The sequence below is a fragment of the Schistocerca nitens genome, chromosome 6, assembly GCF_023898315.1.
Source record: "Schistocerca nitens isolate TAMUIC-IGC-003100 chromosome 6, iqSchNite1.1, whole genome shotgun sequence".
Classification (NCBI taxonomy): domain Eukaryota; kingdom Metazoa; phylum Arthropoda; class Insecta; order Orthoptera; family Acrididae; genus Schistocerca; species Schistocerca nitens.
In genome coordinates this window covers 387,548,411-387,563,046 of record NC_064619.1, presented here as the reverse complement: position 1 = coordinate 387,563,046, position 14,636 = coordinate 387,548,411, and positions in this window count along the sequence as shown.

Below are 14,636 nucleotides of genomic sequence, written 5' to 3'. Positions count from 1 at the left end.
GCTAGCCAAAGGTTGCGTTTCATTGGCAGGACACTTAGAAGATGCAACAAGTCCACTAAAGAGACAGCTTAACTACACTCGTTCGTCCTCTGTTAGAATATTGCTGCGCGGTGTGGGATCCTTACCAGGTGGGATTGACGGAGGACATCGAAAGGGTGCAAAAAAGGGCAGCTCGTTTTGTATTATCACGTAATAGGGGAGAGAGTGTGGCATATATGATACGCGAATTGGGATGGAAGTCATTACAGCAAAGACGTTTTTCGTCGCGGCGAGATCTATTTACGAAATTTCAGTCACCAACTTTCTCTTCCGAATGCGAAAATATTTTGTTGAGCCCAACCTACATAGGTAGGAATGATCATCAAAATAAAATAAGAGAAATCAGAGCTCGAACAGAATGGTTTAGGTGTTCGTTTTTCCCGCGCGCTGTTCGGGAGTGGAATGGTAGAGAGATAGTATGATTGTGGTTCGATGAACCCTCTGCCAAGCACTTAAATGTGAATTGCAGAATAGTCATGTAGATGTAGATGTAGATGTAGACTGTTCGACGTATGGTATGAACAACTATAATCTGAGACGATTAAAGGAAATCGCAGGTTGCACTGTTTACATTCTATTTTATAAGTGTTTATCCCAATTAATGTATGATTACCAGTCCACAAATCACTCAGACGAGCGTACGCGTAACCGACACGACGCGAGTGATTGTTGATGATGCGGAAGCCGAATGATCGCACGAAAGTTCTTACGCTCGTCACGCGTACACAGATATTTAGTATCAGTCCTCCTTGACACTAGTAATGATATAACACTATTCGTAAAGTTAATTTTTCAGTTCTCACTTTTACGAGCGTGCGCGTAACCGTCGCGGCGCGGCTGATTGTTGATAATGCGGAACGCGATGACCGAACGCATCTCCACACACTCGCTGCCAGACACTGACAGTTAAATGCTCTCTTTTTACCGATTCACATTAGTTCATTCTTGGAGACCGAACACGGTGCGGATGATTGATACTGTACGGTACGACACGCAACGAGAGGATACACAAATTCGTTATCGGCAACACTGCTCATTTTTAAATTACTTCTTGACGCACTTTCCACTGAATCATTTACTTATTTTATCACTTTACTGTAATAGCACTTGTGGCAATACTTCAACTTCCATGCTAACAATGCCTCTCACATGCAGAGCTACACACTACACAACATAACAGTTCCGTGTTCCATGCTCGACTCGACAGACGCGACTGCCCGCAAAGATACTCCACAACTAAGCCAGCGATATGACAATACACTTACAGGTGGACTTCCAGTTGCGGTACTGGCTTTCAAATTCCAGCCCTCGTCACCAATCAACAGCAATCAGCATGGGCGCATGAATCAGGCGCCCATTGCGTAGGTCCATACGCAGCAGCGAAGCTGTCATTGAGAAGACACTGTTGGTAGCTCCTCGGTTCATTTGGACGGCCAGATGCTCGCAGCAGTTGCGCATCTGTCCACCCATTCGCATATCTGCAGCCATCGTTCACTCCTGTCATGTATGGCCTCTGGTGCACCAAAATTGCTGCGGTCAGATTTTGGAGAGTGTCTTTCAGCCATGGAAGATAATATAAACTTGGCGACAAGCGAACAATTTAAAAACTTATCCGTCTCCAAAATGCTTCCACCGTTGGCACGGAAGCCATTTAGGGCTTCAGATCAATCGCTCCGTTTTCGCATTACGACGACGACTGCAGTTTTTCGCCTCCTCCCCCCTCCCTCCCCCAGCCACCCGCCCCCCACACGTTTAGTATATATACACCACTGTGTGCTCCCACCTGACGTCTGTGAATGGTTATTGCACGTTGACATTGAACGTAGGCGGTTGTGTTTGACGTTAATATTAGAGGCCAAAGGTTGTGGAGTTCCGGAATATTTATCATCATTGATTGCACGGAAAGAGCAAACCACCGCAACTTCAATGTATAGGTACAGGTTGTTCATGAGACGCAAGCTGGACGGAAACGGCGAAGCCTCGTTTGACACCAAGTAACCCTTAGATGAGTCTCCCAAAACTAGGGAAGTGGCAGCCTCAAGGTATATAATGGGACTCAACCCTCACTGGCAGCAGAACTTTCAATGCGCGTAATATCCCTCGCGAATCAGGACTCACCATTTTCGAGGTTTCAACTATCGTCAGAGAGCTAGGATGGACATTGACCAAAGCAATTTCACTTTCTTCGAGGGATGGAAGACAGTAGTGTATACCGTCCGATACTCGGCCACGTGGTAACGCACCGAGCTGGCAGGCAACCTTGCGTTAGTAGCATAGGTGGCTTATATGAGTGCTTAGCGTGAAGGGGATCAGGGAAGTTGTTAAGTAACCGATGAGTGACCTTATGCATACCTGTATCCAGTTCAGTGGTGTTGCTTCCTAAACTGAAACTCATGAATATAAGATCATTTAAGTTATTATTGTCTTATTACGTACATGTGAAGCTGGCGCTGCTAGTTGCCGATTTTGGACGGCAAAGTAAACTAATGATTACGAGCAGGCATTTAATTTTTTATTATAGCGTCAAGTACTGCCCTATTCATGTTGCTTGACTGGTTTTTCAGATAATGTCTGGTGGCGACTATAAGTTTAGATTGGCAGGTTATCCTAGTATCGAACTGTTTCGCAGATCAAAGGCCAAAAACGAGAGGCAGTATTCTGTGTGATAGTGCGAGAAGTGACGTATCTGGAGCCAGTAATACCTCACGTGTCAATAGAAAAATACAGCCGTGATATACTCTGCAGGTGTAACCATACCTCGTCCTCTTCACTGTGTGTCATTGCTTTCATTTCCACGTGCTTTGGTATGGGATGATTATTTTCATTAAATATTATTTCATTTTTGGCCCATGATATACTAACTTTTACTTTTTATTTGATACATCTCACTGCTTCAGTAATCTGTTGCCCGTTTCTCACTCCACTCGTGTGTCTTTGAACTAATGAAGATAGCCTTCCCGTTAGCGAGTCGATGATGCTCCGTTCAGTTTAGTTACGACGGAAAATCTGTGTTGCGGAAACAGCTGAAAATGTTATTCAATTGTGGAAGGAAAGAAAAATATATATTAAAGATCAGTGTCTATCTGCTCCTTTCGGACGTCGCAGCACTTTTGAGCGAGTCTGTCGCATGCAATAACGATATATTTACTCGTGCAGCTCTTACTGTGGCTGCCGAACAGTATAGAAGAGAATAATACGCGATCTCGTTCGGACGCATTTCACAGTAAGGGATGAACTTAAGTTATTGCAAAGTATATGTTTATGAAGGATAAGTCTATGGGACTAGCTAAATCAGTCACAGGAAGCGTATCTCAGAACTATGTGTCCAATACTGTTCCAGTGCTGGCTGTGATATATGTACGATTAAATGAATTATTTCCTCCAGAAAGGTAGTCGGTCAGGTACATATAAACATTTTTACAGACTAGCTATAGATTGAAGGTTACAGTATCGAACTTCAGTACAAAAATTTTCCGTATCGGAAAAACTACGAACGTCGATACATCGGAGAAATTATGAACTGCGGCAAAGTTTGCGTCTAACAATAGTAAAGATCAATATCTAAACTGTGCGAAAGACTCACGAATGGAATGGAAGAAAAGCAGAGGAGGATGATACGGTTATATTCACATTCATAGCAATTTTACAACGGAAACGACAGTATGAGTGTCTCGACAGCTATTAACAGAAAATGCTCCAGATTCGTTACGCTATAGGAGAATGGAACATAAATTTCTCGAAAGGAATGCTAGTATCTGAAAACATCAAATCTGCGCATGGAGACTGCTGTTACAGACGTGCCACTCAATAAAGAACAAAGATTAATCAACAATGGCGGAATTGTGATACAGTTCTCTGTACAAAATTCGCTGCAAGATGTTGTTTTCCACATAAAAGAACTTCACCAACACACGCAAAGGCTAGTAAGAAATTACAGTAGTTATAGGCTGGCAGAAAGCACGAATCCTTGCCAAAGAAGTAAAAAGTTTTGGGTGATACCTCAGACTGATATCTGCCGACACACCCTTCGAATGTAGGATGATTGTAATCAAAGGGGTACACTGAAATAAGTTAGTATATTGTAATATCAAATGTCTAATAGGTGATCCCTTGCCTACTATGCCTTTTTCTAAAAATGGGGCCAACTGGAGTGGTTGGAGTGGTCGTGCGGTTCTAGGCGCTACAGTCTGGAGCTGAGCGACCGCTACGGTCGCTGGTTCGAATCCTGCCTCGGGCATGGATGTGAGTGATGTCCTTAGGTTTTTTTTTCTTTTTGGTCATCAGTCTACTGACTGGTTTGATGCGGCCCGCCACGAATTCCTTTCCTGTGCTAACCTCTTCATCTCAGAGTAGCACTTGCAACCTACATCCTCAATTATTTGCTTGACGTATTCCAATCTCTGTCTTCCTCTACAGTTTTTGCCCTCTACAGCTCTCTCTAGTACCATGGAAGTCATTCCCTCATGTCTTAGCAGATGTCCTATCATCCTGTCCCTTCTCCTTATCAGTGTTTTCCACATATTCCTTTCCTCTCCGATTCTGCGTAGAACCTCCTCATTCCTTACCTTATCAGTCCACCTAATTTTCAACATTCGTCTATAGCACCACATCTCAAATGCTTCGATTCTCTTTTGTTCCGGTTTTCCTACAGTCCATGTTTCACTACCATACAATGCTGTACTCCAGACGTACATCCTCAGAAATTTCTTCCTCAAATTAAGGCCGGTATTTGATATTAGTAGACTTCTCTTGGCCAGGAATGCCTTTTTTGCCATAGCGAGTCTGCTTTTGATGTCCTCCTTGCTCCGTCCGTCATTGGTTATTTTACTGCTTAGGTAGCAGAATTCCTTAACTTCATGGACTTCGTGACCATCAATCCTGATGTTAAGTTTCTCGCTGTTCTCATTTCTACTACTTCTCATTACCTTCGTCTTTCTCCGATTTACTCTCAAACCATACTGTGTACTCATTAGACTGTTCATTCCTTTCAGCAGATCATTTAATTCTTCTTCACTTTCACTCAGGATAGCAATGTCATCAGCGAACCGCATCATTGATATCCTTTCACCTTGTATTTTAATTCCACTCCTGAACCTTTCTTTTATTTCCATCATTGCTTCCTCGATGTACAGATTGAAGAGTAGGGGCGAAAGGCTACAGCCTTGTCTTACACCCTTCCTAATACGAGCACTTCGTTCTTGATCGTCTACTCTTATTATTCCCTCTTGGTTGTTGTACATATTGTATATGACCCGTCTCTCCCTATAGCTTACCCCTACTTTTTTCAGACTCTCGAACAGCTTGCACCATTTTATATTGTCGAACGCTTTTTCCAGGTCGACAAATCCTATGAAAATGTCCTGATTTTTCTTTAGTCTTGCTTCCATTATTAGCCGTAACGTCAGAATTGCCTCTCTCGTCCCTTTACTTTTCCTAAAGCCAAACTGATCGTCACCTAGCGCATTCTCAATTTTCTTTTCCATTCTGCTGTATATTATTCTTGTAAGCAGCTTCGATGGATGAGCTGTTAAGCTGATTGTGCGATAATTCTCGCACTTGTCAGCATTTGCCGTCTTCGGAATTGTGTGGATGATGCTTTTCCGAAAGTCAGATGGTATGTCGCCAGACTCATATATTCTACACACCAACGTGAATAGTCGTTTTGTTGCCACTTCCCCCAATGATTTTAGAAATTCTGATGGAATGTTATCTATCCCTTCTGCCTTATTTGACCGTAAGTCCTCCAAAGCTCTTTTAAATTCCGATTCTAATACTGGATCTCCTATCTTTTCTAAATCGACTCCTGTTTCTTCTTCTATCACATCAGACAAATCTTCACCCTCATAGAGGCTTTCAATGTATTCTTTCCACCTATCTGCTCTCTCCTCTGCATTTAACAGTGGAATTCCCGTTGCACTCTTAATGTTACCACCGTTGCTTTTAATGTCACCAAAGGTTGTTTTGACTTTCCTGTATGCTGAGTCTGTCCTTCCGACAATCGTATCTTTTCGATGTCTTCACATTTTTCCTGCAGCCATTTCGTCTTAGCTTCCCTGCACTTCCTATTTATTTCATTCCTCTGCGACTTGTATTTCTGTATTCCTGATTTTCCCGGAACATGTTTGTACTTCCTCCTTTCATCAATCAACTTAAGTATTTCTTCTGTTACCCATGGTTTCTTCGCAGCTACCTTCTTTGTACCTATGTTTTCCTTCCCAACTTCTGTGACGGGCCTTTTGAGAGATGTCCATTCCTCTTCAACTGTACTGCCTACTGCGCTATTCCTTATTGCTGTATCTATAGCGTTAGAGAACTTCAAACGTATCTCGTCATTCCATAGTACTTCCGTATCCCACTTCATTGCGTATTGATTCTTCCTGACTAATGTCTTGAACTTCAGCCTACTCTTCATCACTACTATATTGTGATCTGAGTCTATATCTGCTCCTGGGTACGCCTTACAATCCAGTATATGATTTCGGAATCTCTGTCTGACCATGATGTAATCTAATTGAAATCTTCCCGTATCTCCCGGCCTTTTCCAAGTATACCTCCTCCTCTTGTGATTCTTGAACAGGTTATTCGCTATTACTGGCTGAAACTTGTTACAGAACTCAATTAGTCTTTCTCCTCTTTCATTCCTTGTCCTAAGCCCATATTCTCCTGTAACCTTTTCTTCTACTCCTTCCCCTACAACTGCATTCCAGTCACCCATGACTATTAGATTTTCGTCCCCCTTTACATAGTGCATTACCATTTCAATATCCTCATACAATTTCTCTATCTGTTCATCTTCACCTTGCGACGTCGGCATGTATACCTGAACTATCGTTGTCGGTGTTGGTCTGCTGTCGATTCTAATTAGAACAACCCACTCCCTGAACTGTTCACAGTAACACACCCTCTGTCCTACCTTCCTATTCATAACGAATCCTACACCTGTTATACCGTTTTCTGCTGCTGTTGATATTACCCGATACTCATCTGACCAGAAATCCTTGTCTTCCTTCCACTTCACTTCACTGACCCCTACTATATCTAGATTGAGCCTTTGCATTTCCCTTTTCAGAGCCGGCCGCGGTGGTCTCGCGGTTCTAGGCGCGCAGTCCGGAACCGTGCGACTGCTACGGTCGCAGGTTCGAATCCTGCCTCGGGCATGGATGTTTGTGATGTCCTTAGGTTAGTTAGGTTTAAGTAGTTCTAAGTTCTAGGGGACTAATGACCACAGTAGTTGAGTCCCATAGTGCTCAGAGCCATTTGAACCAACCCTTTTCAGATTTTCTAGTTTCCCTACCACGTTCAGGCTTCCGACATTCCACGCCCCGACTCGTAGAACGTTATCCTTTCGTTGATTACTCAATCTTTTTCTCATGGTAACCTCCCCCTTGGCAGGCCCCTCCCGGAGATCCGAATGGGGGACTATGCCGGAATCTTTTGCCAATGGAGAGATCATCATGACACTTCTTCAATTTCAGGCCACATGTCCTGTGGATACACGTTACGTGTCTTTAATGCAGTGGTTTCCATTGCCTTCTGCATCCTCATGTCGTTGATCATTGCTGATTCTTCCGCCTTTAGGGGCAATTTCCCACCCATAGGAAAAGAGAGTGCCCTGAACGTCTATCCGCTCCTCCGCCCTCTTTGACAAGGCCGTTGGCAGAATGAGGCTGACTTCCTATGCCGGAAGTCTTCGGCCGCCAATGCTGATTATTTATCAAAATTTAGGCAGTGGCTGGGATGGAACCAAGGACCGAAGAGGTTTGATTTTGAATCAAAGACGCTACCCCTAGACCACGGGTAAGGTCCTTAGGTTATCTACGTTTAATTAGTTCTAGGTTCGAGGCGACTGATGACTTAATAAGTTAAGTCGCATAGTGCTCAGAGCCATTTGAACCATTCTAAAAAACGGGCCTCCTGCATGTTATAGCTACATAGGCGTTAAAAAGTTAGTACATCCTTTCAGAGGATATTTATTGTTGTAACAGTGCATATGGAATAAATAAACTGATTACATTTAGAAAGGCCGGCCGGTGTGGCCTAGTGGTTCTAGGCGCTTCAGTCTGGAACCGCGAGACCACTACGGTCGCAGGTTCGAATCCAGCCTCGGGTATGGATGTGTGTGGTGTCCTTAGGTTAGTTAGATTTAAGTAGTTGTAAGTTCTAGGGGACTGATGACCTCAGATGTTAAGTCCCATAGTGCTCAGAGCCATTTGAACCATTATTGAACATTTACAAATCAATAGCATAAGCCGTTCTGAGGTACCAGGTATCGACTCATGCCGAAACACCCCTATTAGTAAGTAATGTAGGGGCAATGCAACCACTGAATCTTGCATCCATTCGATCGCACTGATGACGAATACTGTCGAGGGATACGTTATGCCACGCCTGCCCAACTAGATCACGTAGTTCTCTAAGAGTTGTTGGTTGACGAGTCACATGAGTCACGTCCCGTTCCGTCATATCCAACACGTGCTTGATTGGAGACGAGGTCGGAGATCACGCTTTCCAGGTAAGATGCTGCATGTCTTGCTCAGCACTTTCAGTTTCACGGGCAGTGTGTGTCCGAGCATTATCCTGTTGGGACAACACCTCACCTATCTGTTGCAAGAACTGCAAAAACTGGTCTAACAACATTCTGCACGTACCGAGCGTTGGTTAGCGTCCCCACCAGAAAGATCAAAGGTGAACGAGTGTTCTAGCTTATCGCACTCAGAATACAAAGTCTGCAGTGGGGCCAATGTGTCTTGAACGAATGCACTCTACGAAGCAGCGGTCACCACGTCTACGCGATACGCACAAAGGATCATCAGTTGGGTGCAGGAAGAATCTGCTTTCCTTCCTGAAGACCACTGGGTGCCATTCCATCTGCCAAGTGATCCTCTGACAGCACCAGTTGAGCCGTGCACGTTGATGATGTGGCATGAGTTGAAGGCGGACTAGAGGTAGGCGTGTCTGTAGTCCCAGTGCCGACTACTGGTCCGCTGCAGCTCGCTTTGACACGTCACAGCTCACAAACAAAAATGTGCAAATGTTCAAATGTGTGTGAAATCTTATGGGACTTAACTGCTAAGGTCATTAGTCCCTAAGCTTACACTCCACTTAACCTAAATTATCACCGCGCGACCGCTACGGTCGCAGGTTCGAATCCTGCCTCGGGCATGGATGTGTGTGATGTCCTTAGGTTAGTCAGGTTTAAGTAGTTCTATGTTCTAGGGGACTGATGACCTCAGCAGTTAAGTCCCATAGTGCTCAGAGCCATTTGAACCAGTTGAACCTAAATTATCCTAAGGACAAACACACACACCCATGCCCGATGGAGGACTCGAATGTTCACCGGAACCAGCCCACAGTCCATGACTGCAGCGCCTTAGACCGCTCGGCTAATCCCGTGCGGCAGCTCACAAACCCTCATATCTATGCCATCTGCCACTGCTACCCGTACAATACGACGACCCTGGAGGGCGTCTGTGCTGTGTGGACTTCAAATATCTCGTCTACCGGTGTGAGAATGTTCACGTGAACACTGATACCAGTATCGTTGAACAACTGACACAGCACGTGCAACTTGTGCGGAATTGTCCGAAAGGGCCATACTTCCCCTTGGAAGGCTACAATTTTACCCCTTTCAAATTCACTCAGTTGGCTGTAGGAAGAACGACGCGTCTTCGTGGCATAGTTGCCTGCTTGTTTCACACGTTTGCACCACACTGAGCTTTCTAACTGCGAGCATTCCGTATTTCGTGGTTGACACAGGTGGCGCTCTGGTAGCTATGCCATTACGCTGTCTGTTGCTGGACGACGTTGACACCGTTATTAGTACATCTACTACGACCCTTGTTATGTTCGGCTACTTGAAGACCATTTGCAGCCTTTGATGGAGTTCATATTCCCAAACAACGATGGAATATTTATGGATGACAATTCGCCATGTAATCTGAGCACATTTGTTCGCGATTGGTTTGGAGAACGCGCTGAGCGATTCGAGTGATCGATTTGTCAACCCAGATCACGCGACATGTCTCTCATCGGACATATATGGGACATGATCGAGAGACCAGTTCGTGCACTGGGAGGAGAGGGAGATTAGTGTTTCATGTCCAGTCGACAACGAGCTCAGTTAGAGACGGAGCACAAGCTCGAATTGGGGAAGGATCCAGGAGGAAAGCAGCAGTGTCTTTCCCTTTCGAAGGAACGATCCCTGCATTTATCTTAAGCGATTTAGGGAAATAACGGAAAAACTAAATGATGATGCTGGACACGAGTTTGAAACGTCGTTCTCCCGTATGCGAGCCTAGTGTGCTAATCACTGCGCTACCCCGTTCGGTACATTTCGTGTACTGGCAACATATTCGCAATTATGGACAACTATGGAGGCACCATGGATCAATATTTATGGAGAAATCTTGCAATGACTTTTTGAGTCCCTGACGTGCCGAGGTGCTGCACTACATCGGGCGAAAGGAAGTCCAGCACATTAGGAACATATTAGGAGGTATCCAATGACTTCTGTAATCTCAATGTACGGACCAAATACAATGTCGCGCCCAGTCACAGTGAAGTGGTGCCTAAAATTTGACAAAGACTACACAGACGTGTGTGATGCTTATCGGGCAGGAAAGTAATCGGTATCGACATCGACTGCAGACGATAATGTCTAGGCAGTCGAGGAAGTGATACGATGCGACCGCAAGTTTCTATCGTCGAGGAGTTCAACGATTGGTAGGTGGTTCCCACTGTACCTGTAAAAGTCTCTGAACACTTGCAGTAAAAAATTCTGTGTTGAAAAATTGCATCGTGTACGAGTATATATGTCACTCTGAAGTCTGGTGAAACATTCAATCAAATTTACTTGGCCTGGAATTATGATCTGTAACTTTCGTTTTTGAAGTTACCTTGTATGAAAAATATTTATATTCTTTTTCTCAGGTATAATAATAAAATTACATTTCGTGGTACTTACATAAACAGATTTAGGCATTCATTTAAAAAAAATGGTTCAAATGGCTCTGAGCACCATGCGACTTAACATCTGAGGTCATTAGCCCCGTAGACTTACAAATACTTAAACCTGACGAACCTAAGGACATTGCACACATCCATGCCGGAGGCAGGATTCGAACCTGCGACCGTAGCAGCAGCACGGTTCCGGACTGAAGTACGTAGAGCCACTCGGCCACAACGGCCTGCTATTCAGTTATTTTGTAAATAAAATCCATCAAATGAATCTCTGAAAGGAATTTTTGATGAATCACAACAATTGTTTAAGTTTAATATTTTACTCTTATTTTGTTCCGCAACAACGCACTGACTATCAGTATAAACTTTTAATTCGTAAAATCTATGTTCAGGACTGAGTAGATTATGAGAGGGATACATTTGATGGAGAAGCAGGGGATATGGATGAAGATAATGTGCATCGTAAATCCCATTGGAGAATAAGCTGCAAGCTGCCGTTTTGTGAAGGAAATACTTCAGATGGCCAAAAGCTGGGAATTAGTATAAAGTGGAAACTACAGTCCACTTAAAGGAAATCTGGAATGCCTACCTCTCGACAAAATGTCCAGTTAAAGTCGTTGAGAATTTTGAAAGCCTTAAACAAATCACAGAGAGAATTCCGTGAGAATACTGTTTGATACTACGGTTTTATGCGAGGAAGTCGCTCCTGTATCTGATGAAATACTTCAGTAGCATAGAGAGTGCCAGAAGATTTTATAGAGATACTCGCCAATTTACAGAGCCACGTAATCCAAACGAGACAATGTTACACTTATCCTCTACTTCAGATCGGCAATACAACAGTGGACAATGGACAGGCGAAAAATATCTACTTAAAACGAAACGAAAAAGAAAAGAATTACTGTGATATTAGCAGTTTCTGCAGAGGCAGAAAAGTTGACCCCATACGTTTCCATGCAACGTAATACCTTATCCAAGTAGATTCTCACTAAGGAGCTAGTGATTTGTGGCGAACAACGAAGGTGAATGGCAACACTATCAATGACTGGCTGGCTAGCTGCTGTTTGGAATCGCAGGCCCGCGCGCTGCTCCGAAGGGAAGTATGCTAGCCTTTAAAAGTCTCTGCACACTTGCAGTAAAAAAATCAGTCGCTTCGTTGAAGACAGACCTAATTATAATACCTGACTGTACGAGTTGATAACTGCGGGTGTGTGATGTCGTTGTAAACAAGCTCTGAAATCACTACTCCGATTCGCTTTTGGAATAGGGAATTCTGACATGGCTACACAGGCACTATTCAGCGTTGGAAGTAAGTGAATTTTCTCTTCATAGGTCACAACACCAATGGTGTCTCTCATTCAAGGGTTCAAGAATTGCAGCGTGCCCAATGCTCTAGGTGGAAGCTGGGACAATATAGAAGGGACAGTCAAATGAATACGAAGCAACCTGAAAAATGTAAGTAACCTGTTTATTATAAAAGTCATCGCCATAACTGTTAATACAGTTTTACCATTTCGAGATGACAATAATAATTGCTGTTACAGGTTGGTTACCCTACATTGTTCAACTATTTCTACAACAAAAGCGAATCGAATTTTCAAATTTATCTTTCAAGCAAATAGGTCTCGTTATGAGTAGGGATTGTCAGATTTGACAAAAGATTCGTTGCATTTGGCTGATTCTTTCGAGAACTGCTGAACTGATATCCACTTCTTCCATTGCCTTCACTGTTTTTGAATGTACCATATTTTCCCTTCCCAACAAGTAGGAAAGCTCTTCACTGGTAAAATGGCGGATGATTTCTATGGACAGCTAACGAACTTTTCTCAGAAAATCGTTTCTCACCACAGATTGCACCTATACAACGTTTTGCTACGTTAGGTGCTAGAACCCTAACACATTCCGTCAGCAAATTAAAGGTTCATTTCTTCCAGGACCTATGGTAACAAAAGTTGTAGACAACTTCGAAACATAAATCTTAAATAAATGCAGACAAGAGAGGAAGGCGAAGAGATCCCGTTTAAGAGGTCGTAATAACTGTTGGTGACGTATCGTGAAATCCTGTTGACATACTGTTTAATTTTACCTGATTTCTTATCTCCTATTTCTATTAACTGCGTTTCACCACGTTCCTCTTTCTCCCTCTCTGCCTACTCTTCTCTCACGTTCACCGCTTCTAGTGCTCGTAGTTTAAAGTTTCCTGCACATAATTGGTCTTTATTGTTTTATATATCATCAATGAATGTAAACTCTGTTTAACTGTACTACAATCATTTCTAAGCTCTTGATTCTAAATTACATGCAACTTATGGAATCATTAATGTAATGGATGTGCTGTAAAATATACTGAACTCCTGGATAGATTTAAGAGGAGCGCTTATGGCCTTAATCTTTCCACGTCAAATAAATCGATAAGAGAAAATAAACATTAAAAACAAAGGGTAAACAACGTGATGCATTTCTTATATGGCCTCCCGATTCCAGTGTTCCGAAGTCTTACACATCAGCTAAAGGCGAAGTTATTTATTTATAAATTTTTAAAATCGTTCTTAATCTTTATTGAACGACACCAGTCTGCACGAAAATATCTTGTGAGACAGGTTTGACGAAAACATTGGGTGATACAAGAGTAGTAAAAAGGTTAAAAAGTTAAAACTTTAAATTTTGCCGTAGCTCAGTGCAGTTTTCACATGAACGAATGACTTGGGCTTATTTCTTAATTAACACAAATATTTTCGACGACAACATTTCCGGAGCTGCGTTTACAGTTTGACACAAATATAATGGTGATTAAACGTTTCCCTAATAGTCGTTACACAGTTCCCATTTCCTGGAAGCACAGATGTGAACTGCGCCACTAGAGAATTTGCCGAATGAACTGCAGCAGCAGTTGGCAGGGACATAGGTAATGGTTCAAACGTTAGAGATTCTCTTTATTAAAATAACTACTAAGGATTGTGCTTTTCTCTGAAAACTGCGACGTGGTAATGGGTCTGCTGTATTTTTAGGTTAATTGGCCCGTACTTTTTCTAATGCTTGGGTTAACATTTTATGCTAAACTACCGGAAACACTGTCTTAATGCACATAAACAGTAATTATTAATAACGTGAGTTTTCTAAAATTGTGCAGTTGCCACAATATATATATATATATATATATATATATATATATATATATATATATATATATATATTGTGTTCTACTGAACACAGAAATATATATATATATATATATATATATATATATATATATATTTTTTTTTCTGTGTTCAGTAGAAACTATTTTTATTCGAAATAATGAGTCGTTATTATATCTTCAATGTCGTATACGTTTTTCTGTATTTTAAATGTTACAGATAAATACAGAATGGGATAACTGTAGTCCTTAAGGGTAAAATTATTATAATAACCTGTATGCTGTTGCCTATAACACATAAACCTGCAGTTTCTAAAACTCTAAAATGCACTCTAAATTCTTTTGAATACTGTGGCGACCAGCAACTCATTGAAAAAATATTGTCATATTACAATGAAATGAACACCCTTAGCTGCTTACAGGCATTGACTATGTCAATGGGGACAGGTGAAAATGTGTGCCCTGATCGGGACTTGAACCCGGGATCTCCTGCTTACATGGC